This window comes from Fukomys damarensis, unplaced genomic scaffold, assembly GCF_012274545.1.
Source record: "Fukomys damarensis isolate Sample0158 unplaced genomic scaffold, DMR_v1.0_HiC HiC_scaffold_39, whole genome shotgun sequence".
Lineage (NCBI taxonomy): Eukaryota > Metazoa > Chordata > Mammalia > Rodentia > Bathyergidae > Fukomys > Fukomys damarensis.
The window spans coordinates 60,960,753-60,988,748 of record NW_022900951.1 but is presented as its reverse complement, the minus strand read 5'-3'; the positions used below and the strand labels follow the sequence as shown (position 1 = coordinate 60,988,748).

The 27,996-nt window shown below is 36.9% G+C and overlaps 2 pseudogenes; one reads left to right on the top strand and one right to left on the bottom strand.

The window, feature by feature from the left end:
- LOC104874348 lies at nt 1–25,480 on the bottom strand (annotated as a pseudogene).
- Nucleotides 25,481–26,219: 739 nt separating this feature from the next.
- Nucleotides 26,220–27,996, top strand: part of LOC104874349 — a 13,245-nt pseudogene continuing 11,468 nt past the window's right edge.

The window sequence follows — 27,996 nt, the reverse complement described above, 5'->3', positions numbered from 1 at the left end:
TTAATAGCGATAGCTAGCCTGGCCTGCATTCAGCAGAAGGTCTAAAGTGGAGTACCAGGACAGCCATGCAGAGATCATGTCCTCACTCTGGCCTTCCTCAAAAACAACTGCTGAGGACTGGTTAGCCATGCCCTCACCCTGGCATGCATCCAGCAGAAGGTGGAAGGTGGAGGTCTGGGACAGCTGTGCAGAGATCATGTCCTCACTCTGGCCTGCCTCAAGGCAACTGATGAAGACTGGTTTGCCACACAGACACCTCTGCAATATCTGCATGCCCCCACACTCAGGCCTCCTGATTGTGCCAGTTCTCAGATCCACTTTGCAGAGGTACAGGTGGGCATAAAGATCATTTGTCTGAGCTCCAGAAGATAGAACAGAAGTAAACAACTGCAATAAAGGCATATCAGATCTCCATAGTTGGTAAGTTGGAGAGAGTGCCACCTTCCCTCAGAATTTTAAATATCATCAGAGAAAGGTCAGAGGGAACCTGTAGTAGAACCTTGCAGAGTTCAACCCTGCAGGAGGTCAGGGAGCTCAACTTGGGCCTTGCAGCCTTAATTCAGCCTGAATCTCAGGGGTCAGCCATCGTCTAGCTGAGACTAAAGGACATAGTTCTGCACGTGGCTATGCACAATCTCTATTGTGAAAGCAGAGATATAGTCTGAAAGAGGCCCTTCAAATTCTTTTTTTTTCTTTCTTTTCCTCATTCCACTCAGCAAATTCTTTCTTTTTCTGTCTTCTTTTTCCAACTCAGTCTCTTGCTCCCCCATGTTATTCATCTCCCTTGCTGTTCCTGTTCCTGCCCTAAGTCAAATTTCTTCTTTTATTGCTTTTGCTTCATTCTTTATTTTCTTTTCTTCTGTCATTTTCCTTCACTCAAGTGTCAATAGTTTCAAAGGAAAGTGAGTCCCTATTACTGTTAAGTGGTTACATTCTTGTCCTTATTATTGCACTGTGTCTTTCCCTTTTGACTTTAACAGCTTCCTAAAGATTGTATGGTCATCTTATGTCCTCTGGCTTCACTTGGAACCTTCTGCAATTCTTTTACTTATCAACTCCTTTTGTCCTAACTCTATCTAAGCCCCCATTCTAAGATGCTATATTGAAGAGTTTATTCACTGTAAACATATTTTAGGCTGCTTCCTGATTTTGATTTAATTCATATGATTTAAAGGTTATAGATTAATGACTACCACACAAGGTCAGTTTGCAAGTTGTGCTTGATCCTATTGTTTTGCTGATTTTATCAATTGGTCCAAAGGGTTGTGATTGATTTAATGAGTTGTCATTAATGATATTATGAAAATGAGAAAGTCTATGAGTCATTACAGACTAAAAAGCTAAAGTGCAACTATATCAGGAAGATTTGAGTAATAACCCAGGAATTTTAAACCAAGGACGACCCAAAAAAAAATTTAAAAATGAGAAAACTTTTAAGTAAGACACAAAGACAGACTTCCAGTTCACCAATGGCAAACTCTAGGGCAGAGGTTGAAAAGTCTGACAGTGAACCACCAGGACAACCTGAACTTATAGCATAGGAAGTCACAAAACAGATCAATCAGGCTCTAGAGAAATTAAAAACAGAAATAATTTCCCAGATAACTACAGAGATGGTGAGCACAATGAAAGACATGATTAGAGACTCTAGAACAGAAACTGACCAAAATATAGATGAGCTCAGGACCATGATAGAACCTATGAAGGCCGGGCATAAGAAATAAATGGAAACCATGAATGCCCAACAGAGGAAAGAAATGGAATCCATAAAACAGATTCAAACAGATATCCAGGAGATGAAAAACTCTATTGAAAGTTTTCACAGCAGGACAAATGAATGTGAAGATAGAATTTCACATATAGAAGATAGGAGTGCAATCAGTGACTGTGAAAAGAGAGGTCTCTTAAAATCAGTAAGGGGTCATTAGAAATCAATCCAACAACTCCTAGGTAATGCAAAGAATAACACAAGACTGATAGGAACCCATGAAGTAGCAGGAGAAAATACAAATGACTGAAAAAAGCTGTTCACAGAATTAATGACAGAAAACTTTCCGAACAGGGAAAGAATTTGACTTACAGATAAGTGAGGCATATTGGACTCCAACTAGCCATGATAAAAAACTACACTTAGAATATAATAATTAAGATCCCAGAAACCCAATAGAAGAAGAATGTAGTATAAGCAGTAAGAGAAAAGAAACAAATTACATGCAAAGGAAAGCCCAACAGAATCACAGCAGACTTTTCAACACAAACCCTCATGTCAAGGAGAGCCTGGAGTGAGGTATTTCAAGTCCTAAAAGAAAACAACCTCCAACCTAGACTGACATATCCTGTGAAACTCTCTTTCAAAATGGATGGGGAAATAAGATACTTCCATCAAAGAACACCTGAGAAACTTTATGAATACCAAACCAGCACTACAAGGAATTCTAAACAATATCCTAGAAAAAGACAATGAAAGTCACCACACCATGAGACCCAACAGAGCAAATCAAATGGGCAAGGTAAGAAACTAAGGGAGAGGGGGAAAAAATCAAAGAGTCAACAAAAGTACAATAACATGACAATAATAAATCAGTACATATCAGTTATAACCATCAATGTCAATGGCCTCAATTAACCAGTCAAGAGAAATAGGCTGGCAGAATGTATTAAGAAGCAAAAGCCAACAATATCTTGTATACAAGAAACAGACCTACTGCAAAAAGAAGCCCACAGACTGAAAGTGAAAGGATGGAAAACAGTTCTCCATGTCACAGGAGCCCAGAAAAAAGCAGGGGTAACTATCTTATTTGCAGACAAAGAAAATTTCAAACCAAAACTGATTAAGAGAGACAAAGAAGGCCACTACATCCTTGTGAATGGAACAATCCAAGGGGAAGATATATGACAATCATAAATATATATGCACCAAATATTGTTGCCCCCAATTATGCCAAACAAATATTAAGTAACATAAAAACCAAATAAGCACAATCACAATTGTAGTGGGGGATTTAAATACCCAACTATCACAAATAGACAGGTCATCTAGGCGAAATATCAACAATGAAATACTAGAACTGAACCACGCTTTTGACCATATAGACTTAACAGATGTCTATAGAGTGTTCCACCTCACAAAATCAGAATATACATTCTTTTTGGCTGCACATGGGTCATTCTCCAAGATAGACCATATGCTAGTTCATAGAACTGGTTTGAATAAATGCAAAGGAATCAATGTCATCCCTGTATATTATCAAATCATAGTGCAATTAAGCTCTAGATCAATAGCATAAGAAACCATAGGAACTTTGCAAACACATGGAAATTGAACAACACTATCCTGAACACTCAATGGGTCACAGAGGAAATGAAAAAAGAAATTAGACAGTTTTTACAAATAAATGATAATGCCAATACCACATACAGAAATCTATGGGACACAATGAAAGCAGTTCTACATGGAAAATTCAAAGCACTGAATACCCATGCTAGGAAAACAGAGTGAGCTCAAATAAACAACCTAATGATGAATCTTAGGCTCCTAGAAAAAGAAGAACAAGAAAAACCCAAAGTTTATACAAGAGAGGAAATTATAAAGATTAGAGCAGAATTCAATGCATTGACTAAAAATGATACAAAAATCAATGATTTAAAGAGTTGGTTTTTTTAAAGAATACATAAAATCAATAAACCCTTAGCTAACCTTGTCAAAAAAGGAAAGAAAATGCTCAGATCCATGCAATTAGGAATGAAAAAGTTGAAATCACAACAGATCCAGCAGAAATCCAGAAGATCATCAATACCTACTTTGAGAACCTATTTTCTAATAAAACTAAAACACAGAGGAAATGGACAGATTTCAAGATACTTGTAAATTACCAAAGTTGAATGAAGAAGATAAAAAAATTCAAAACACCCCAATTACAATCAGTGGAATTGGAAATGTAATTAAAAGTTTACCAATGAAGAAAATCCCAGGTCCTAAAGGATTCACTGCTGAATTCTACAAAACATCTAGAAAATAACTATTGCCACTTCTCTTTAAACTTTTGAATGCTGGAGAAAGGGAAGCAATACTTTCAAATTCATTTCTGAAAGCAAGTGCTACTTTGATTCCAAAACAAGGGAAAGACCCAACCAAGAAAGAGAACTACAGGCTATCTCCCTAATGAAAATAGATGCAAAAATCCTCAGTAAGATTCTGGCAAACAGAATACAGAGGGTCATCAAAAACACCATACATCCTGACCAAGTTGGAATTATTTCAGTGATGCAAGGATGGTTCAACATATATAAACCAATAAATGTAATACATTATATTAACAGAGTCAAGGACAAAAACCATATGATCCTCTCAATGGATACAGAAAAAGCATTTGACAAAATTCAACAACCGTTCATGATTAAAACCTTACAAAAATTGAAATAGATTGTCTATATCTCAACTTAATAAAGGCCATCTATGAAAAACCAACTGACAACATCATATTAAATGGCCAAAAACTGAAAACACTCACGTTAAAATCATGAACAAGACAAGGATGCCCACTATCACCACTTCTCTTCAATATAGTTCTGGAAACATTAGCCACAGCAATTAGACAAGAGAAAGAAATTAAAGCAATAAAGATAGGAAAGAAAGATGTTAAACTGTCATTCTTTGCTAATGATATGATACTCTACAATGAAGACCCAAAATATTCCAACAAAAGACTTCTAGACTTAATTGACACTTTCAGCAGTGTAGCTGGATACAAGGTCTACACTCAAAAATCAATAGCCTTCTTGTACACAAATAACACTGAGAGAGAAATTATGGAAATAATTCATTTCACAATAGCAACCAAAAAAATGATGTATCTGGGCATAAATCTAATGAAAGATCTGGGCATAAATCTAATGAAAGAAGCAAAAGAACTCTACACAGAAAACTACAGCACTCTGAAAAAAGAGATTGAAGAGGATATAAGAAAATGGAAAGATATTCCCAGCTCCTGGGTAGGAAGAATTAGTGAAAATAGACATACTACCAAAACGGCTATACAGAGTCAATGCAATGCCAATTGAAATTCCAACAGTATATTTCACAGAACAAGAGAAAATAATCCAAAAATTCATTTGGAACCAGAAGAAACCTAGAATAGCAAAAGCCATCCCAGGCAACAGAGACATGGCAGTGAGTATAACAATACCCAATTTGAAACTATACTACAAAGCCACTGTGATAAAAACAGCTTGGTACTGGCAAAGAAACAGACCTGAGGATCAGTGGAATAGATTAGAAGATACAAAAATAACTCCAGATGTACTCAGCTACCTCATCTTTAACAAAGGAACCGACCATCCTCAGGGGAGGAAAGATAGTCTCTTTAATAAATGGTATTGGAAAAACTGTATTTCAACCTGCCAAAGACTAAAACTAGACCCTTATCTTTCACAATGCACTAAACTAAAATCCAAGTGGATTAAAGATCTAAATATTAAAACAGAAAATCTAATCGTGATGGAAGATAAGTTAGGTAGAACTCTTGAAAATATTGGCATAGGAAAAGACTGTATGAACAAATCCTCAAGAGCATGGGAACTAGCAGAGAGAATCAACAACAGGGACCTCATCTCATTAAAAAGCTTCTGCACTGCAAAAGAAACAATCAACAGAACTAAAAGATAACCTACAATATGGGAAAAATTTTTACCAGCTGCTCCTCAGACAAAGGACTATTATCTAGAATATATAAAGAACTCAAAAAAGAAAAATCAGACCATCCAAATGCAAAGACCCGATTCCAAAATGGGCATCTGAAATGAATAGACATTTCTCAGACAAAGAAGTAAAAGCTTCAAGTATATATATGAAAAAATGTTCCACATCACTGGTCATTTGAGAGCTTCAGATGAAAACAATGAGATTTCACCTCAGCCCACAAAGAATGGCTGCTGTCAAGAAATCAGACAATAACAAATGTTGGCATGTCTGTGGGGAGAAAGGACATAACAAAGCCACTGCCACTCTGTTGCCTTCTCCATTGTTGGTGGGAGTGCAGACTGGTGCAAGCACTATGGAAATCAATATGGAGATGCCTCAAGTGAGTAGGACTAGAGGTTCAATTTGACCCAGCCATCCCTCTGCTGGGTATCTTTCCAAAAGAATTAAAAGAATGATATTATAGTGATGTATGTGCACCCATGTTTATAGTGACAAGTCAGGATCACAATGAGAAGAAACGATCTTTTCCTTGCATTACACTCAGCAAAGGCTTTTGTTACCATGGAGTGAGTTAAGAGCAGATATAAAAGGGCAGTGGGTCAAGATGGGCACTGTTGTGTTTTGTATATGAATTGAATCATACATAATGGGCACATTAGCCTTTGTGCTCTTGGCATCACTAGTCTCCTTAATCTGTTGCTTGCTCATACATGCCCAGATATTTCTCCTGTCTCTGGGGAAGCTCCCCCCGCCCCCAATTCTTCACATGCCATTCTTATCAGCTTCAATTTAGATTGCCTTCAGACTCAGGGAACAGAGTGGAGGCTGAGCCTGAGAAGACAATGCTTTTGTTCCTTGTGGTGCTGGGAATTGAACTCAAGGCCTCATGCATGCTAGGCAAGTGTTGTAGCACTGACCTAAACCTCCAACTCTGTCATATATTTTTGAATAGGAATTTTCATGTTCTGTGAAAAACCCCAGGAGTTTGTTATTAGTTTTGCTTTCTAGATGAGAAAACTTTGACTTAGAAGAGATCTAGGTGAGCCTAGTGTCTTGGGCTGCTCATTGCCAGCCCAAAGCATATCCCACTGGCCCACACAATTGATCTAAAAACTGGTCCACAGAAGATCCCGGTTTCTTACTTAAATAAACAGCCAGCTCTTAATGGAGATGCTGCAAGGTTGGCTGAGCTGGGACTGTGTTGGATTTGCTAAGGAAATGGCAGAGCAGTCAGAGAGCAGGGATCTGTGAGGTACGGTGAGGAGGAGGGACTTCAAAATTGGGGCCAGCAATTTTCATTGGCAATGAAATACTTTCCACTTTCTTCTGCCTGAAGCATCTAACTCCATCATGGAATTATAGTTCAGAAAGTTCAATTAGATTTTAGAAACAAAGAATGAAAAATGATTTTCCTTCTTTCTGTTCACAGAGGCCAGCCAAGAGCCAGAGCCAGGTGTCTGGACATAAACTAAACAACACACTGGTTTCAAGTCTGACTGTCTCCTATTGTGAGGACTGGGGAGGCTCTCTCACTTTTTATTAACCATCAAAAAGTTAGAAGTATGATTGTCAAGACCCCAGATTGAATGTCAGACAAACTGAAAGGTGGAGTAGGAGGCTAGAATTGCTGCTTAGAATCTATTTAGAAATTGTATTACTATAGTTCTCCCATTCTTTCTGAGAAAGGCATAATTTGGTGCAGGGAGGTGGCAATTAAGTAAGTAATGTAAAGTGTAGCAGTTAGGGTTCACTAGAGGAACAGATCTAATATAATATTATATATCTATATATATTTTAACTAGGTGGGTTTATAGTGGCTGACTGTGGAACTAGGGGTAGAGGAATGCTAAATGGTAGTATGTACATTGGAAAGCTAGAGGATGCAGCTCAAGGGAGAAAGCCTGGAGTTCACTGAAGAGTCTCATAGAAATCTGTGTTAGAAACTAAAGGGCCTGCACTGGAATGGTGAAGAGCCTGCACTGGAAGGCTGAAGGAACTGGAGACAAATGTCCAAAGGCAGTGAAAAAGACCCAAGCTTCTCTGAAGAAGAAAAGGGAAGATCCTTTCTTCTTTCTCTTTTTATTTCATTCAGGTTACAATCCTCTTTGTTGGTGATATTCACTTCTGGAATAGGTTTTCCATCCTCAGTTTGAAACTTATGTGTCAATCATCCACAGATATTCCCACAACTTCCCTAATCTGCTAAAGCGTTCTTACTTGAGTCAAGGTGACATATCACAATTAATAATTACATGAAGGTACTGGGTGCTTTAGAATTGAGAGATGGAACATAAAGAGATACAACTTCCTGGGGCTGGGGGACAGCTAACCACCATAGAAGTATTTGCTGTGGTTTGAATGGTTCAGAACTCATGTTGGGATTTAATTGCTATGATGATGGTGTTGGGACATGGTTCATTTTGGAGGTGTTGGGTCATGAAAGCTCCATCTTCACTAATGCCATTATTGTGGAAGTGGCTTTGTTATCAAGAGAGTGGGTTCATCACATCTTGAGTTTGCTCTTTCTCATCTTCTCTTTGCTTTTTTCCATGAATAATGCAGCAAAAGGCCCTTGCTAGATAACAGCCTCCGGATCTTGCACTTCCCAGCTTCCAGAACCATGAATCAATATATCTTTGTTCGTTGTAAAATTTCAATCTGTGAGTTTTTTTTTAAATGGCAGCAAAAAAGGACTAAGGCACTTTACAGGAGACTGGTTCTGTAGCCAAATCCTGATTAAATGGGAGCCAAATATATAACATGTGGCTTCTTCAAATCACCTTTGACATTTGGCTCTTTCTTATAAAAGGCTTGTCTGGTCACTCTCCTGGTCCTCAATTACTCTTTCTGTTAAATGGAGATAATGCCTATCTACCTCATAGGGCTATTGAAAGGATTTAATAGCCACAATACACATGAAAAGGCATTAAACCATAATGCCTGGTTCAGATACGAGGGTGGCCATGTCACTATTACCATATGGTCTTCTGAACTCTCCTTTTAGCATCTTCAGAAAGAATAAGGAATTCTTGGGATCAAGGAGAAATCAAAATTAGTCTACTTTACTGTGGGTGACTTCTAAGAGAAACGCTTCTTTGAGGGAGGCTGGAGCACTTCCAATGGTATCTGTGCTCCTTTGTGTGTTCTTTTTGTCCTTAGGGTGGAGATACCAAATTGTGCCTTCAACTTTGGCCATAACTCCCTCTTGGATGGCATCATCAGTTTTCTGACTGCTTGATGGCCATTTGAACAGGTAAATAAAACTAAATTCACAAATTAGAGTCATATTAGAGGGAAATAGCCTTATATCAGAATAAGTTTTACTCTATAAACACTGGCTGAGCAAACCATCAGCCCACTTATAGAGACAGTATGGAGTCTGGGAGTTAAGCAAGCATTTCATCTGGCTCTGCTCCTGACCAGCTATGAGACCTTGCATGAGTCTCATATTTGCATGTGTTTTATAAAATGAACAGGGCATATAAAATCTTTTGTAACCTATATAGTAGCATATAAATAGAAGTAGTTATTATTACTAGTGTTTATTTGTTGTAGTTCAAAATAGAGAACTGTTATATTTGTTATTCCATTCTCAAATGTGATGTTTTTGGTTGTAAAGGAGACCATGTTTGTTGGATTGGTACATGCCATTCCACTTATTAGATAAACAAATGGAAGTGCAGGACCTAATATTTTTATCATCATAATCACATTTGCAGAATACATTTATTTAATAGTGGAAGGGGACTTTAAATATTTCTGCCAAAGTATGTGGTTTCTTTATAGGATGATGAGAATGTTCTGAAGTTAGAAGGTGATGATGGTTGTGCAATATTGTGAATGTACTACAAAACAAGAACCCCCCACTGAAATGGCATTTATGTATATATGTATGTATATGTACATATATATATATATATGTTTGTATTGTGTATGTGTAACTGGAATGGAAGCCTGGGCCTATATACTGAGTGATGCATCCAGCCCTTTAAATTTTTTTTTTTAATTTGGAGAAAGGGTTTTGCTAAGTTTCCTAGGCTGCGCTTGAACATGGAGTCCTCCTGTCTCAGACACCTAGTGTGCTGAGATTACAGGTGTGTACCACCATGCCCAGTTACATTTTCTTATCTGAGAGGCAGGAGAACCAGTTACTGTAGTAAATTAAAATTTAGATTGACGAACTATTTTGGTTTGCTCAAGACTAGGAGTTCTCCTGTGACAGAGGACTTTTTCCCCCATCACCAGTGATCGAACTTCAGACTTTGCACTTGTGAGGCAGGCACTGTGCCACTGAGTTAAATCCCTGGACCCAGATGGTGGATTTTAATACTAAAAATGGGAATGCCTTGTGCAAACCTGGTTGCCCTAAAACTGTTATATTTGCCAGTAGATATGGAAAAATGGTTTGATGAATGCCTTCCAATCCTCTGATTTAGATAATAGTGAAATGTTACCTGTGGTTGAGATAGGTGAAAGCCATTCAGAAAGGATGCCAGAGAGAAAAAGAAGTATTTATGCATCATAATGGTCAATAATGGTCATTGTCAAGAGGCTGGTGAGTGCAAAACTGTATCACAGATTACAAAAGTCTGAAAGTGTACTTCTAGAATCCTAGCAGTGATAAGGGGTGTTAACCACAGAGGAAGAAACTTTGGAAGTAGAAGCACCTTGCTACAAAACACATGGAATGTACATAAAACTAGGAATAGGAAATAGGAAAAAATTTGGTTCCTAAGCTTGTACAGCTAAAGCTAGATTTTCTAGCTAGATCTAGAGCTTACTTTATGTCAAGGTTGATGGAAGTTATGAGACTTACCTCTCAAACAGCCAGTTGAAATTAAATTTCCATTAGGACCTGAATTTAAGACATTAATTTCAATGTTTACTGAATGCCTACTAAGAAATAGAGTGTGTTAGGAATAAAACAGTAAATAAGTTTGTCACGATCTCTCTCTCTGTCTTTACAGAACATGCAGTCAAGTAATTATTTAATTGCACTAAGAGAATACAAAAGAATTTAGGAAGGACAACTATTAAGGCCTTGAGAGTCAGACAAAGCTTTTCTAGAGGAAATGAAGTCTAAGTATAGGCTTGAATGATAAATAAGGACTTGTTAGGTGAACAGATGGAAGGAGTGTAGACATCCTGCGAACAGGGAGCATTATAGACAAAGATATGAGAGAGTATGAAAATTTAGAGAATTATGATTGGGACATTATAGCTAAAGTGGGCTGTAATTTTCCAAACATGGTGCCCAAACTATCTGCATAAGAATTACACAGGCTTCATCTTAAAAATAAAGATTCTGAGGCAAGAGAATTGCATGTTTAAGCCCAGCCTTGGAAACTTAGCAAGAACCTATCTTAAAATAAAAAAAAAAATTTAAAAAGGCTGAGGATGTAGCTCAGTCTGAAGGCCCTAGGTTTAATCCCCAGTACATTAAAAAAAGAGAAAAAAATTATCATATATATTAATCTCTGTGAATCTACACTTTGGTTTGTTCCTTTGGTGATTCTAATGCTTTATAATGTTTGAGAACCATTAAGAATGTGCATGTGTGTATTATTTGGAAATAAATGGAAGAATAGCCAGGAGTAAGGAACCCAAATTTACAGTCTTTTTTTCCCATTAAGTTGAAAAACTACTCTTCCTAAGGTCATAATCTCAAGATCTGCTACCTAAGCCTTTCTTAGGGTTGAGTGGATCAATATCTAAATACACTTGCCATCCATGTAGGGTAACATTGGATAGATAGCCTTACTGTTGGCCATCATAAGAAATATAGACTTTATCCAGCAGGTATTGGGATCAACTGAAAGATGCCCAGTGGTGCATTAACCTGAAGAAGCAGAAGTATGAGAAAGTAAAGTATGGCTAATAATGGAGAACAAGATGTCCAAGGAAATAGGGGACATTCAGGATAACTTATGGCCCATTCTGCCAATTCCTCTGGGATATGTGGACAGTGATGCCTTGCTTCTCATGGATAGTGACCTTGACTAAGTTAATCTCAAGGGCGTAAAAGGATGTGCAGAGGGCAGCGGTATATGAACCTAAGTATTTGAAAAGCTATTTGTCTACAAAGCATTTCTCATTTGGATGAGAGACAACTAACTCATTTGGAGAAGAAGCTGGATTCTGGAGATGTGTGGTATGGTCTGAACTTCTGGGGTCAGCATGACCTACTCAGGGTCAGTCTTCCCACCCTAACTGAGATGTTTGTTACAAGTAAAAGAAACAGTTGCTGCTGTCCAGAGTAACTGAGTCACAAAGAAACCTGCTCTTCATTCTGTCCCATGGCTTCTCATAAATGCCTGAAGCCTAGCCTTAGAGCCGCTATGTACTCTTAATTATTTCAAGAACTGGCATCACTTGCCTCATAGTAAAAGTGTCATGAAATTACTGTAAGGTTGCATGAGTTTGGGCCATAAATCTTACTCACTTCTGTTACATCTCATACCTTAATTCGCTAGAGTATAAAATGCCATTTACACTGGTTCTTAGTTCACTTAATCATAATTAAATGACCTCAGAGGGCAGTAATTCATTGAGGCTATGACTTTGATGTGACACAAATAACAAACTTGGTTTGCCTTGTGGACGGGTTTCTCCACACTTTTACATTGGCCACAGACCTTGTGGAGCATGTAATGCTGGCTTTTTGGTGTAGGCATATGCTCTGGTTATACAAAACATCTGGCCCACAGATGTGAATGAGGGGACCAGCTAAATAGTCCCTTTTGGAATTTTGTTGCACCATCTTTAGGCCCCTGTAGCCTTTTCTTGGTTCTTTCAGTTCTCCAAAGAATAAATGGTTGCCCATGCTGAGCTTAGTTAGGAGGTCACATAGCCACTTTCTTCTTTACCTTTTTATCCTTGTATATTATTTATGTAAAATGAGCCTCTCTAAGGGATCAGCAGTTCAAGCACGTTTATACTTCACCTGAGGTGTAAGGCTCCCTAAACTCTTATCTTTAATCATAATGTGCCTCCTGAGTTCTAAACTTTCAAGATTGATAGCTCTGGGATCATTGCCATTTGGATGCATCATTCAGTGTGGCAAAACATTGCTTTATCTAAATGGACTGATTTCACCTTCTCCATCTTCATCAGTGGAAATACCAGTGTCCTAAGCTTCCTTGAAGTTTTTGGTAGGCAGAATAGTGTATCCAACTCCCAGAGATGTCCACATCCTATTTTCCAAAACCTGGGGATTTGTTAGTTTAGTTGACAAAGGGGAATTAAAGTTGCAGATGGAACCAAGGTTACTAATTAACTAATTTAAAATAGGAAGATTATGTTGGGTTATCTTGTTTGACCCAGTGTAATCATAAGGGTCCTTAAAAATGGAAGAGGGAGGTAGATGGCAAATTTATATAATTAAATAAAAATGGGATGAAAAAAGAATTAATTTAAAAAATTAAAAGAATTAAAATGTACATATACTATCTCCCAACAAGGAATGTAAACATTATGTACTACAAACATGTACTAATAAAAATGCCTACAGAAATGGAAAAAAAATTAAAAGCCTCTAATGGGAGATCATCCAGCAGAATCTTAAGCAAATTGCCTTCTGAAGAATATTTGTAAAACATTACTGTTATCACCCCAAATTCAGACCTTCTTTATCTTTGGCTATTTTTATCACTTCAAACTTTATTCCTCAGAGGTAGAAAAGCTTTTCTTACTGGACTCTTAACAGCAGCACATTGAAAATGTTTCTTAGGAAACAGACTGGGAAACTGTTTAAACTTGGTACTTTTATAAGTGAGTATTTATAATAACAAACTTGTACCCTATTTTATATCTGTTTTAATGGGAATAAAAGAAGGGAGTAAAAACAGTGTATTTATTAGTGATTTTTCTTATTGCATGATGGTGAAGTTATTGTAAGTTGCATAAACAGTACAGTTGAGATCATTTCACACTCCTGAGTGGTTAGAGCAATGCAGCTTATAAAACAAAATGAAAAACTGACTATTCTCGTTAAAGAAGATGTCAAAAAGATGACATTAAAAAGATGAGAAAAAAGATGACAAGTCATTTCTAACTTCTGGGGAGTTTATAAGGAGGGGAGAGAGAACTATAGAAGATAGATACAGAGAGATGTAATGTTATTTTGTTATTGATTTTTAAAGAAGTAAGAAGATTGCTGGCAGACAAGGAATGCAGGTAGCCTTCAAGAAGCTGAAAAAGCCAAGAAAATAGATTCTTCTTTTGAGCCTCCAGAGGGCTGCCGTCCTACCGATACTTTGATTTACTTTGATTTTTGTTCCAGTGAGATCCCTGCCAGACTTTTAACCTACAGAACTATAAGATAACAACAACAACAACAAATAAGAACAACAACAAAAGAACTATCAGGTAACATTTGTGTTGTTTTAAGGTACTGTGTGTGTGTGTGTGTGTGTGTGTTTGTGTATTTAACCCAGGACCTTTGTCTTGTGATGCATTCTGAAACTTTTTAAACTTTTTTAGTTTTGAGACTGGATCTCACTACATTACTCAGGCTGGGCTGAGCCTTCCAGTCTTCTGGGCTTACCCATGTGTACCACCATACCCGGATGGTAGTATAGAAGCAATAGAAAACAAAGACAAAGCCCATTAGACTCTTTCTCTTTCAACATATCTAATTAGATGACAAATCTTGTACTTTTCCAGCCACGTCTCTTAGATTTTTGTCATTTTTATTGCCATTTTCCACCTACTTTACAATTTGATCTGTTTTACCCATTCCAAAATTCCTCTCTCCAAATGATCCTATATAGGAATTCTAGAAGAATTCTTTTCAAATATGATTTTTAGCATGTTATTCTTTTTTGTATAACATATTCTCTCTGTGTGTCTCTCTGCCTGCCTTTCTCTCCCCCCTCCCCTTTTATGTATTGATTCTATCAAGTTCAGACCAAGGCTTTCTACTGGTAATCTCCCCCTGACAGATTTAGGTAAAATTAGATATTTATGCATTCCATGGTTTATCAAAACTTAAAAGACTTCATTGATTTCAGTTCCAAAGCCATGTGTGTAATTCAAAATATGTATTTGTACATTGAGGGGGCTAAAAATTCACATTCATTTCAAACTACAAAATATATATGGGGTATAATTGATACAGGAGGAATAGAATAGATGTAACTCCCAAACCTGAAGCAAAAGTTTGTGTTTTCTAAAATCAAAGAATAAATTCTAGGAACAGTGGAGGTTAAAAGTAAGAAAGATTTATTGAGAGAAAGATAGCTTCTGTCTAACAGAGTCAGAAGAGGGACTAGAAAGTGATTGCCCATGTAAGACCTGAAGTCTCACTTCCACTCCACCGAGCTCGAACAGCCCGAAGGATTTCAAGATGCTGAGACCTATAGCCCAGTGAGGACTCTGGATGCAAGACCCAGGGCCTTACTTCCAGAAGCTGTGAACAGCCAGAAGGGCCTCCACTATGCAGGGGTCTATAGCCCAGAGATGGCTCTGGGAGCTTGACGAGCAACAAGTATCACCCAGGAAGGAACACACTGGACTAGATGGAAAACAGACCTTTATTAGTCTGTCCAGATGGCACTCTCAGAACCAAGTGGCTGGCTTAGAGAGGCATCAGCTCAGGGGCTGGGGTCCTTTTATAGGGGGATAAAAGGGGGGCTAACATTCTAAGCTTGCAGGCAGAGGACAAAGGTTAGTGGTCTGCTGATTTGAGTTGGTGGTCAGCAGTCATATACTCGGCAGTCACACATTGATGATTAACAGATGCCTATAGGAAGTCTCAAAGGTCACCAAGACGTTCCGGATGAGCAAACAGTTTGACGATTAATTTGGGGTCTTTATATACAATACAGATTTTATCTCATAGTCTAGAACCACTAACTTACACATTAATCATGATCCAGACTTCAAACAGTACAAGATTGCCTTATATTCCTAAGCCATGGTTTGAACAAAGGTCAGGGCTATGGCTACAATGGGAGGGGGTTACAGCACTGTCTCTTAGGCCCTTTGTCATTTAGCATGTGCTTGTAATTCAGATCTTACACCCAGGGACCCTGTTTCCCAGGGTTTTTTTTTTTTTTTTATGAAGCAAAGCCACAAGCTGAGGTGGGTTCAAGGTGGAACAAAACTATAGTCAACTAATAAGATTACAAGTGTAATTGATGAGATAATGTTGATCTAATGGGAAATCAGAATGTGGACATGGGGGGGACAAAATGAAGATTAACCAATAAGACTACTACAAGTAAGGGGGTGAAGGGAGGGCAAGGACAAGGGGAAAAAATGAAAACCAAGACCTGTACTTAAAGGTACAAGATCCCAGTAATGAAAGTAACTGTACTGTATACCTAAAATGTACCAATAAACTCAAAGAAAAGATTACTACAAGTATAGTTGCTTAGGTAACATTGATTAAATGGGGATCAAGTGGGGAAGTAAGTCATACAGCAAGCACACAATGAATGAACAGGATTTTTGGTAAGGGATAGGTCAGGGACCTTTCCTGGAAGGGATGGGTTAAGGTGTAACTCCCCCACCTAGGTGATTAATATCTATTTAGAATATCTATCACTGCTATTTGTCCCCAGGGGAAGTACATGGATGTAGTAGCTTTCCTCTTTTTATAATGCTAACCAGTGAATGTGCCTCAATTGTTTTTCTATGCTGAGGGGCCAGCTTTGTCTAATTGCCTTATAATAATTTCTAACTTACTTAGCTATCTGCAATATAATCACAAAATACAGTGAATGCTTCAAATTATTTACAGTAAAAAGATACGTTAGCATTAATCCCATTCAAATTTCTCCCCTCACTTTGAACATGCTTATCCTCTCGCCCTTGCAACTTTCTGAAGAAGTTCTGGAAATCCTCCTTCCTGAGTGTCTTGAGTTGTGCTGTTGTGACTGCCTCTGTGTCCTGAATCAACTCAAAATCTTTACCTTTTATGATCATTTTGACTTTGGGGAAGAGTCAGAAGTAGCACGGGGCCAGATTCAGTGAACAAGGTGGATGAGGACACCCCATCATGTTTTTACAAGCCTCCCTTTCCTTTGACTGTCACTTAGCAGCAACATTCACCATAGTCTGGATCACAGCTTGTAAAGAAGACACTGAAGAAAGAGACTTCTGGAACTGCTTCAGAAATTGGCAAGAATGATATCAGCGTAATAGATGTAACTCTCAAACCTGCTAGATATCCAAGGTGTGAGTTCATGTTCTCTAAAATCGAAGAATGAATTCTAGGAACAACGGAGGTTATGAATAGGAAAAATTTATTGAGTGAAAGATAGCTCTTGTTTAGGAGAGACACAAGGGGGACTGGAAAATGGCTTTCCCAGGGGGATTTTATGGAGCAAAGCCACAAGGTGAGGTAGGTTTAAGGTGGGACAAAACTACAGTCAGCTAGTAAGATTACAAATATGCATCTAATGGGAAATCATAAGCTGGGACAAAACTATGAACGACCAATAAGATTAGAAGTATACTCAATTAGGTAATATTGATTAAATGAGGATCAAGTGGGGTTACAAGTCACACAGCAAGCCTATTAGGAATGAGCATGGATTTTTGGTAAAGTAGGTCAGGGATTTTTCCTGGAAAGGATAGGTTAAGACCGTGGTCCTCCCACCTAGATGATTGATACCTATTTAGAATATCAACTACTGCTATTCATCCCTAGGGGAAGCACACAGGTGTAGTGGTTTCTTTTATAATGTTGGACTTCAGTGACTGTGTCTTGATTGTCCTTAATGTTGGGTCCTCACCAGAGGACATGATAAGGGCATTCAAAGTGAGAGGGAGTATTTTGAGGGGGAATTAATGGCAATGTGTCTTTCATAGTAATTTAAAAAATTTAAACACACATCTTATTTTATACACACACACAAGTGTGTGTGTGTGTGTGTGTGTGTGTGTGTGTAGTGATAGTGAGGTTCTAACCATCTAACCAAGGGGTACTCTACTGAGCTACACTCCAGTCCTTCATTTTTAAAATTATTTTTTCTTTTTTCACACTTTATTGGTTATACAGATTAATGGGTTTCATTTTAGTTGATTTTCACATGCACATAACATACTTTGATCATTTTCAACCCCACCCATATCTTGCCTCTCCTCCCTAGTTTCACATTTGTTTTGGGGGGTTCAATTTTTATAATATATTTTGTTTATATTCATTTCCCTTATTACCCCCACACACTTATTCCCTTCCTCTAGTGTTCATTCTACTTTCTTGTCATTTTTTCTTAGATTCCACATATTAGAGAGAATATATGATACTTGTCTTTCTGAATCTGGCTTACTTTACTCAACATGATACTTTTCAGATCATCCATTTTCCTGCAAATGACAGAAATTTATTCTTCCTTATGGCTGAATAGTACTCCATATATGCCACATTTTCTTCATCCTTTCATCTGTTGATGGGCGCCTAGGCTGGTTCCAGGTCTTGGCTATTGTGAATTGTGCTGCAATAAACATGTGTATACAGGTGCTGACTTTTAATTGTTTTGGGTATACAATAGCCAGATAAAATGGTAGCTCTACTTTTAGTTTTTTTGAGGAACCTTCATATGGATTTCCATAGTGGCTCTACTAATTTATATTCCACCAGCAGTGTAGAAGGACTACCTCACAACTTACCAGTATTTATTTATTTTCATTTTTGATGATATACATTCTGACTGGGGTGAGAAGGAATCTCAGTGTCATTTATATTTGCATTTCCCTAATGGCTAAAAAAGTTGAACATTTTTTCAAATATTTATTGACCATTTTCACTTTTGAGAAGTGTTTATTCAATTCATTTACCTATTTAATGAATGGGCTATTTGGTTTTGGGGGGTTAAGTTTTTAAATTCTGTGTATATTCTAGATATCTTCTGTCAGAAAAGTACCTAGTAAAGATTTTCTCCCATTCTGTAGGCTGTCTTTTCACTCTGTTTTCCCCCTTGCTGTACAGAAACTTTAAATTCATTGATTCTTGCTATTAGTTCCTATGCTATGGGAGTCCCACTCAGAAAATTTTTGCCTGCACCTATGGCTTTAAGCATTTCCCCTATATTTTCTTCTAACAGTTTCAAAGTTTCAGGTATTTTACCTAGTTTTTAAAATTTTTTGTTTCATTTTTTTGAGATGGAATCTTGTTATGTATTTCATATTAGCCTTGAATTCACAGTATAGCTTTGATCCAGTTTTTTGATCCATTGATATTTGTAGGTGTGAGATATGGATCTAATTTCAGTCTTCCACATGTGAACATTCAGTTTTCCTGGCATCATTTGTTAAAGATGCTGTCTTTTCTCCATCATATATTCTGGGCTTCTTTGTCAAGAATCAGATTATCGTAGTTATGAGTTATGTGAGTTTGTTTTTGTGTCCTCTATTCTATTCCATTGTGGTATGCATTTCATCTTGTTCCAGTATCATGCTGTTCTGGTTGCTGTGGCTTTGTAGTAAAATTTGAGATCAGGTACTATGATGCTTCTAGTCTTATTTTTTTTTTTTTTTGTACTGCGGATGGAACTCAGGACCTTGCACTTGCAAGGCAGGCAGCAGCACTGCTGAGCTAAATCCTGACTCTAGTCTTGCTCCATATCAATTCTGACAATCCATGAAAGTGAGAGGTCTTTCTATCATCTGATGTTGTTTTCAATTTCCTCCTTCACTGTTCTAAAATTTTCACAGTAAAGATCTTTCAATTGCTTGGTTAGATTGATCCTTAGGTATTTTAGTTTACTTGAAGCTAATTGTGAATGGAATTCTTTTTTGGGGGGAGGGAGAAGCTTTTAAAAATATAATTTAAAATGATTTTGTACCAGTACAATATATTAATTTTACAAATATAATTTTTTCAGCTATTAGAGCATTTGCAAACTCTACATATTGTAATTCAGCTTTACTACACAATATCTATAAGAAAATATTAATTTTTAAATAAGAAAACATAAAATGCTTTTGATAAGAAGAGACAATATGATTTTAGACAATACAATAAAACACTGGTTTGCTAGCATAATTCATTCTGGAAACATGCTTGTAAGACAAAGTACTTATATATTAAATTGAATTTCCCCATAAGAAATAATGAAAACTCAGATGATTCTACAACCCAAAAATATTCATATAAAGATGACTATGATACTGTAATATAATACAAATAATTCAAAAATACAAAATATAAAGAAAAATGAACCTATGTTTACCTTTGAAATAAACTAATCAGCATTTACCTTTGAAAACCTTCGTGGCTGGTGTGAGGGAGATAGGAAAGAAGAGAATTATTGTGTAGGATGACTTTCACAATCAATAAATGAATCACTCCTATCTAATGGCTTAGTGGAATCGTATTGTTTTTATGCAACTTTAACAAGAAATCTATCCAATGACACTTATATTTGCCTCCTTTTGAAGATTTTGTGGAAATGTGACATTGCACTCAGTCCTGGAGAAAGAGAACAGAATAATTGTCTCATGTGATGTTGAGCTTTGGATACTACTCATATTGCAAACATTGCCCATTTATCAAATTGAAATTCATTAGAAATGTTGGGACACTTACAGAACAAGTTAATCATAATTCAAGATTTTACTGTATTCTGTAGAATGTGCACCCAGGAAATAGCAAACTTTCATTGGCTATCAATCTAGACAGATACTTGGGAGAATCCACTACCAAATTCTGTTTAAAACCAATACAAGATACTTAATCCAAACTGTGTCATCTTTATTAGACACCACTCAAAGTAGTTTCTTATACTTTAAAAAATGAGTCATTTTTCAATGTCAGCATTCTGAACATCTCTTACAGATCAAAAGCAACATTTCCAATTTAAGAGCCATTTGTTGGTATTTTCCTTCATGCAAATTATCTCTGGCAACTGTTCTTATTCACTACTAGTGACTCATCTTAATTTATGGTGATATAAGACATAAGTTAAGTATATTTTTAAAACCTGATAATTCATAAAAGTTAGTTTATAAAATTGCATCATGGGCTGGGCATTTAGCTCAGTGGTGCAGCCACCTGCCTCACAAGCACAAGGTCCCGAGTTTAACCCCTGGTACAAAAAAAAATTGTATCATAATAATTTGTGCCCAAACCCTCAATGTGGTTGTATTATTAGTTGGTTTTCCTAGCATTGGGGTGAATGATGTCCCACTTTTCTATTTAGTGTAGTCAGGAAATCAACTTACTCACTAAACTGGAGTCTCAAGATAGGTTAGTTAAAAAGATTATATGATGGATTTTAGTGGATATACCCTAGACTTATATAGCAATATAGATATTAAAGTACTAACACAGACCTTGTTGGGATTTTAATTTACCTCAGGCAATAAAAAATCTGGAGATACTAAAGGAAAAACGTTCACATATATGTTACTGATGGAGTTGTGTGTATCATAGTATATAGACTACACATCTTTTCTTACCTACACGTGTTGGTTCAACCTCAAGTGGTTTCAAGTTTATGACTCTATGGCCTGGGAAATTACCCTTTGGAACTCATGGCCTACATACACAAAGTCAAATGTAATATCACACATTTATGTAGAAACAGTGATCAAGCACTCACAAGTTTTTTGTAGGTACACAAATTATCAAAATCCCAGTTGCTTATAAAAAGTTTGCATTATTTAGGATCCCTTGGTAAGGAATCAAATCAGTTACTTTTGCGTAACTGTATTTTTCAAAACTGCACAAAGCACCTCATCTACATGAGTGTACTTAAATATCTCTACCTATCTATTCATCTATCTATCTGTCTATCTACCTACCTACCTATCTGTCTGGAAGGAAAAACTTCAAATATCACATATTTAACCTTTTCACCTTTTACAGGCTTTTGATCATGTTTCCCTTCCTTAAAGTCCTTCAGAATAAAACAAAAATAAACCCTCATACTACATTAGAAAAAAAAGGAAACATTCCTGGTCTGAAAATTTTCTTTTCTTTTCTTTTTATTAGTACATTCTAGGTATGCAGTACAGTTACATTCATTACTGGGATCTTGTACCTTTATATGACAGGTCTTGGTTCTCATTTTTTCCCCTTGTCCCTATCCTCCCTTCACCCTCTCTTTCCCTCCCTATTTTCAAACACTTTAATTCCATTTTTTCATTTTCTCACATTTTTTCCTTTTCCCTTATTCCCCTTCCCCTACCCTTCCTGAAAATTTTCTATATATCCTCAAATCTGGGTATTATGTGTAATTTATTCACATATAAGTCTTGAGAAAACCCCCTGATTCATCTATCATGGGATAATTGGATAATAGACATACTGCAGTAAATTTGCAAAATAGTAGTAAATAGGTTAAAATTGATTCTATAAAATAAAAATGTTTTATGACTGCAATTTAAATATGTATTTGACAAACTAATAGGATGTTTTTGTTCTTCAAAAGCACTAATTATTACATCAAGTCTCTTCAACACATTATGTTCAATTCTTTTTTAAAAAATTAAACACCCTTGCTCTAGGCACACTAATTGATGAGTTGCTAGGAAGCCAAGCGAATTAATCCAGTTTTCTTAATTTTACTGAAGAAGAATTTCATTGGCACATTTGTAGTATTAACTGTCTGGGGGATTGTACTCTTTGCAGTTGTTAACAACTTGCTGTAAATCAGTTCTGAATAATTTCTTTACACACATAGTATCTGTTCTTTTTTTGCATATTTGTTCTTTGATACAGGATCTCACTATGTAGTTCAGGTCATCCTTGAACTCCGTATGTAGCCAAGGTTGACTTGAACTCACAGCAATCCTCCTGCCTCAGCTTACTGAGTTCGGGGATTACAGGCACGTGCTACCATGCGTGGCTGTAGTACCTATTCTTGAGGTGTTTACTCTTGGTTTTCAGATTGTCACCTGGTGGAGGATAAACTTGAGTGTGCTATAAAGCTGGTTAGGGTTTTCAAGCTTTTTATTTTCTCTTTCCTACTTGGTTTCTAGTATGTATCCTTAATTCCAGGAATGCTTTCTATAGGAACCTGTCCAATTCCATCTTTAAAACATGAAAGTCCAGGGTAGACCTTTTGAATCTGTTTATTTTTTATCAGCTTTTTAATTATCTAATGATTTTTAATGATGACATAAAATTCTGTGTGTGGAATTTGTGGGTTTAGCTCCCATATCATTAAAGTGGCTCCTTTGTAATATTTGGTGTAGCCAACATATTAGGTTTTAGGTGTTTTTTTTGTTTGTTTTGTTTTTGTAATGGGGATCAAACTCAGGACCTTGCACTTGTGAGAAAGGTGATGGAACCACGGAGCTAAATCTCCAGCCCAGGTTTTCAGTATTTTAATGGCTTTGGAGAAACCTTGTTTCTTTCTTTTTTTCTTTTCTTTTTTTTTTTTTTAGACAGGATCTCACTATGTAGTTGAGACTGACCTGCAACTCATTATGTAATCTAGGCTGGTCTCAAACTCACAGCGATCTTCCTGTTTCAGCCTCCTGAGTGCTGGGATTACAGGCGTGCACCACCACACCAGGCTGAGAAACCTTGTTTCTTGAAGGATCCAATTGCATATTCATCTGCATATGTAAGGAAGTTCAGGATGTCGTGTTTTACATGATAGTCTTTCAAATGATTCATAGCCCTTGACTTTCTCATTTCAGGTTACAACACAGAAAACAATCTCTGAATCCTAGGGATGGGAACACATGGAAACAAATACCATCAATGACATGAACATTTAAAAAAAATTTTAAATTAACTTAGTTTTTATTCTTTTAAAAATTATAAGCATATTAATTATATAAAATAATTGGTATAATTATGATGTTTTCATTCAGGTATTTGATAATAGCCTCTCTTATTCTTTTTAATTAATTAATATTTGTATTAGTACGTGTTTTCCACATGTAATGATCACATTCATCATGTGGACCTTTACCTGTATGTAATACAACCAAATTCTTTTTTCCCCATCCCCTTTCCTCCCTTCAACCCTTCTTCCCCTCCCCATTTACAAAAGATTGTTTTCATTTTTTCCCTTCAAATTTCTCTCTCTTTAATTTTTTTTTTTTTTTTTTTTTTTTTTTTTTTTTTTTTTATTCAAATTCAGGACCTTGTGCTTGCCAGGAAGGCACAGTGCCATTGAGCTACAACCCCAGCTCCCTTCTCTCTTAAAAAAAAATTCCTTTCCCCTTTCTTTCCTCCCCACTCCCTCTTCCTTGTTCCCCTTCCCATTTGACAAGTTCTTCCTACTTTCTTCGACGTATTCTCCATTTCGCGCCTTAGTTACATTTGGTATTTCTCATACAAGAGAAACAATGAAATACTTAAACTTGTGTGTCTGATTTACTTCACTTAAAATTACTTCACTTGCCTAAAAATGTCTCAAATTTATCCTCCTTTATGGCAGAGCAGTACTCCATTGTATGCAAATATTACATTTTCTTTATCTATTGATCTGTTAATGGGCATATGGGCTGTCTCCAAGATTTAGCTACTATAAATTATGCTGCTACAAACATGGGTATGCATGTACCACTGTGGTATTATGACACTAACTCTTTCAGGAAGATGCCCAGAAGGGGCACACCTAGGTCAAATGGAATCTTTTGGTTTTTTTTTTTAAAGGAATCTCTGCACTGATTTCCACAGTTATTGTACCAATTTACACTCCCTCCAACAATGGATTAGCAATCCTTTCCCCTGACAACCTTGCCAGAATTTATTGTTGGTTGATTTCTTCATATATCCTTTCTTTCTGGAGTGAGATGGAATCTTAATGTTGGTTTAATTTTCATTTCTCAAATGACTAGTGATATTGCATATTTTTAATGTATTTATTTGCTGTTTGTTTCTTCATCTGAGAAGTGTCTATTTCAGATGCTCATTTTTGGACTGGGCTTTTAAATTTGAGGGATCTAATTTTCTTGAATTCTTTATATATTCTAGATGTTAATCCTTTGTCTGAGGATTACCTGGCAAAACAATTTCCCTTTCTGTGTGTTGTCACTGTGCAGAAGCTTTTCTTTATTATTATTATTATTATTTTGGAACTGTGGATGGAACTCAGGACCTTGCGCTTGCAAGTCAGGCGCAGCAACACTGAGATAAATCCCTGGCCCCACAAGCTTTTTAATTTGATGTGATCCTAGTTGTTGATTTCCTGTGCAATCAGGATTTTGTTCATAAAGTCTTTGCCTACACCTATGTGCTTGAGAATTTTACCTATTCTATCTACCAGCAGATTAACATTTTCTGTTTTTATATTTAGGTCTTTGATCCATTTCAAATTTAGCTTAGTGTGTGGCAAGAGATATTGGTCTAGGTTCAAACTTCAGCATGTGTAAAGTGACATGGACAGCATTAAAGAAAGGGTTTCATTTTTCATATCAAAGATTAGGCCTATGGTGTACTCTTTTTTCCATTTAGGGCAGCTCATGGAACACATTGTGAAGGCTTATCAGCCAATTAAGATCTTCTCTTTTGCTTTCTGGTTCAGGGACTTGTGAACCACATAAAATTCAATTATATCCAGCAATTTCCAGCATCACTGACTTATCCCTGGCTGAATGTGCTGACAGAAAATTGGTCTCTTGTCCAAGCATCTCTGCAGGGTCTCTGATAATAGAAATGATCTCACTGATTAACTCCATAAGACTATGTCCCATAACTCAATGTCCATTGGCTTCTTCCAGAACATGAGTGTCATTTTCCTCTTTTCTCCTATGCTTGCCTCAAGCTCAGAAGAGGTTTTGAAGGATACCTCCACTTGACTGCTCAAAGGAAGATGAATTTGAATGGTGTGAAAGTGTCCCAGCCACAGGAGTTGGGTTAATAAGTTTTTAGTCCATAGTTGGCTGGCTCCAAGGCAGAATGGCCCTGGCCAGAGAAGATCTGCTCATGTCCTGGTGACTGGGAAGAAGAAAGCTGTACTTTTTTTACTGATTTCTTTCTTAGCTCATCTATTACTGGTGTATTGTAAAGTTATTGGCTTTTTAATGTTGATTTTATATCCTTCTACATTGCTGAATTTATTTATCAGCTCTGCCTTTTGGTAGAGTCTTTAGGGTTTTCACAATATAAGATATCTTGTCAGAAGCAAGTCTACATAATTTTGGGGAAAAATCATTTCACGATTAAATCATGATTAGGCCTAGTTCTGCCTACAGGCCAGCTATGGCATGTTGAGACATAACTCCATTTTGGTCTCCAGTCACAGCTAAAAATTCCATGGTTCAGTGATGCTGTGATGCTCCAGGACAAGATTACACCAGCCAAAGACATCCTGGGAGGAACAAAAATCATCTGCATAGTTCTTCGCTGTTATAGGATTTTTGCTGTTACTAGCACCACTGCCCCCTGAGTGATCTTTTATATTTGCTATTCTCCCTCTGTATTGAACTCTGTCTGCCCTGAGTCATCTGTTACATTTGTTTCTCCGGATGTACCAAATAAAGGTGTGGCAAGCTCTTCTTTGCTGCCTAGAGCAGCATTGATCATGCCCAAAGCTCAGCTTCTTCTCTATGTCTCATTTTTTTTCCTATATTTTCTGTCTAATAGACTAATTTACTTTATGCTGGCATGGCTTGCAGGAGACTAGGACTTTCTGCAGAAGTTTTAGTAATGTTCCTTTTCCCTGTTCCCTACAATATCTTCTACAAGAAGTTCAATTTGGTGTCAGTAGGTGTTGTTTTAATTTGTATTTCTATAATGGATAGAGGTGTTGAGCATGTTTTCATGTATTTATTGGCCTTTTGCACTTGGCCATTTTTTGATTGGGTCTTTTATTTTTGGGAGGTCTAATTTAGATTTTTTAGTTCTTTATGTATTCTAAATATATGTCTGTCTGAGGAGTAGCTAGAGAAAATATTAATCCTTTCTGTAGGTTGTTTTTTCACTCTGTTGGTTATTTCTTTTGTTCTGCACAAGGTTTTCACATGATATAATAACGTTTGTTCATTCTTGATGTTATTTCTTGGGAAACTTGGGCTATGGTAATGATGCCAAGGGACAGAAAGTTGTAAAAGTTCAGAGAAGGGAGAGATTTATGATGGTGAAGGAGGCAAGGTAGGATTTCTAGAAATCAGGTGTGGTGGTGTATGCCTGTAATTCTAGTACTCTAGGAGGCTGAGGCTGGAGTCCAAGTTTGAACCCTGCCTAGGCAGCTTAGTGGTTCAGTGAGGCTCTGTCAAAAATAAATGAAAACAGCTAGGGATGTTACTTAATGTGAAGCCCTGAGTTCAATCCCTAGTGTAAAAACAAAACAAAACAAGCTTGAGTAGGACTTAAAAGGATTTATTGGGAAGAAAGGAGGAAGAATATCTTTCTAGGTAGGGGTACATTTTAAGGAAAGCTGATATGGTGGCTAGGTAAATTTCAGTAATTGTTAAGAGAGAACATTAAGAGCTGTATCACAGGGCCCTCATCTTGCACTGTTTGCATTTCTTTTTGTTTGTTTTTTCTTTGAGATAGTCTTTCTATGTAGTTCAGGCTGACCTCAAACTCACTATGAAGTCCAGGCAGGTGATCCCCCTGCTTCAGTGTCCTGGTGCTGGAATTACAAATATGTGTCACCAGGACTGGATGTTTACATTTTCTTATAATTAAACTCTTTGCTCTTCACTTTCCCTTATGTCTAGTACACTTAGTTCCAGCCAAAAATTCTGACTAATAAAATAGCAATGGTAGTGATTTATTTGTCTTGGTAGGTGGAACTGTTGTTCACCTCAAGTCCAACCTTCCTAAGAGCTGTTGTTTTTGTTTTTGTATTTTTTTGGTTTTAGGGATCAAACTTGGGACCTTGTGCTTGTGAGGCAGGTGTGGTGCCACTGAGCTAAATTCCTGGCCCCTGAAGGGCTGTTGTAAGGATCCTACTTGGATAACATTGTTCTGGACATATTCAAACACATATCTGTTGTTTTTTCTATAAAATGATATGTTCTAAGGAAAAAGCAAAGCATGGCTTTGGAAAGAAGCTTGTGGCAGAACTCAGGTTCTAATTGTGATTAAAAACTGCTTGGATCTGTAAGAGATAATTTTGAGCAATCCAAGGCAAATTAACTTTTTACCAAGCCATGTGTTCCAAAATACAGGGAAGTTAGGTAGGTGAAGAAACAGGTAGAGAGATGTCCTGATAAGCAAAAAAGGGGCAAAGAAATAGGCCTGAGGATCAATGGAACAGACTGGAAGACACAAAAACAAATGCAGATGAAAAAACTGCTGATCTGTAAGAGATAATTTTGAGCAATCCAAGGCAAATTAACTTTTTACCAAGCCATGTGTTCCAAAATACAGGGAAGTTAGGTAGGTGAAGAAACAGGTAGAGAGATGTCCTGATAAGCAAAAAAGGGGGGCAGAG